The 1,390-nt window shown below is 46.1% G+C and overlaps 1 long non-coding RNA gene across 1 annotated transcript; it reads left to right on the top strand.

Annotated features, from left to right (window-relative positions):
* The first annotated feature begins 468 nt into the window (after positions 1-468).
* Positions 469-1,390, top strand: LOC147817663 (uncharacterized). Its single transcript, XR_015436166.1, has 3 exons — positions 469-756; positions 946-1,185; positions 1,293-1,390. It is a non-coding gene; the product is annotated as an uncharacterized LOC147817663 (long non-coding RNA).

The raw sequence follows: 1,390 nt of genomic DNA, 5'->3' as shown, positions 1-1,390 counted from the left end.
TTGATGATCATTGACAGGACAACAGCAGGTGTACAGCGCCCCCCTGTGGGGAAAAGCTCAAAGGGTTCAACACGAAGGAGGAAGGAGACAGAACTTTGTGATATCAAGTGAAACATGTTGCATTGTGGGTTTGGGACTTTTAAATTGACATGATTTACTCCCTGAAAAACTTCCTGTTTGTAAACAGAATGATAATGTAACGATCTGATGAAGGATGTGGATCATTGAGAAGGTGTGTGTGTGTGTGTGTGTGTGTGTGTGTGTGTGTGTGTGTGTGTGTGTGTGTGTGTATGTGTGTGTGTATATTTGTGTACATATCTATGTAATATTATTTATTTATTATTTTGTTTTTTTGTTGTGTGTAATTTTTCTTTTTTCACATATAAGTTTAAAATGTACTTTAGTGAAATCTCCAGTCTCTCTGAATGTCAGTCCAAACCTTCAGCAGTTCTTCGGTGGAGACTCAGACTGAGTTGTGGTGAAGACGGACGGACAACAGGACAGACAGGTGGACAGACAGGTGGACAGACAGGAGGACAGACAGTGAACAGGACCAGTGGAGGACAGACAGGTGGACAGACAGGAGGATCAAGAGGACCAGTGGAGGACAGACTGGTGACTGTGGTTCAGGATCTGGGACCTCTGATGGTTCCTCCTGCAGAGTCTCAGGTCTCTCCCAGTCAGACTCTGGAGTTTACTGGTGTGAGACCAGTTCAGGAGAGACGAGCCTCCAGGTCAACATCAGTGTGACAACAGGTGAGTGGTTCAACCTGCAGGTCTGTACATGACTCTGTCTGTTGGTGTGACTCTGTCTGTTGGTGGACTCTGTCTGTTGGTGTGACTCTGTCTGTTGGTGTAACTCTGTCTGTATATGACTCTGTCTGTACATGACTCTGTCTGTTGGTGTAACTCTGTCTGTATATGACTCTGGTCTCTGTTGTTCAGGTCGTGTGATCCTGGAGATTCCTGCACTTCCTGTGATGACAGGAAGTGATGTCACTCTGCGCTGTAGAGCCAGAGATAAGAGCAGACAAGAGGCTCATTTCTTCAGGGATGGTGTCCACCTTAGATCTGACCCTGATGGAGAATATAAGATCAGTGGAGTCCAACAGTCTCATGAAGGTTTCTACTCGTGTTCTACTGCTGCGCTTGGAGAGTCTCCTCGGAGCTGGCTGAGGGTCAGAGGTCAGGACGCTGACATCACTTCCTGTTTATAGACAGTTTAAAGATATGAACTAACCTGCTGATAAACTGATCACTGACCTGAACCTGGTTTTACTCCTTCTCCACAGATCCTCCTCCTCCTTCATCTCCTCTTCCTTCATCTCTTCCTTCATCTCCTCCTCTTCCTCCTTCTTGTCCTCCTCCTTCATCTCCTCGTTCATCTCCT

This window comes from Seriola lalandi, unplaced genomic scaffold, assembly GCF_002814215.2.
Source record: "Seriola lalandi dorsalis isolate HSWRI2012SDOR001 ecotype SW California unplaced genomic scaffold, Sedor1 jcf7180002054922, whole genome shotgun sequence".
In the NCBI taxonomy this organism is placed as follows: Eukaryota; Metazoa; Chordata; class Actinopteri; order Carangiformes; family Carangidae; genus Seriola; species Seriola lalandi.
This window is presented reverse-complemented; position numbering and strand designations above follow the sequence as displayed.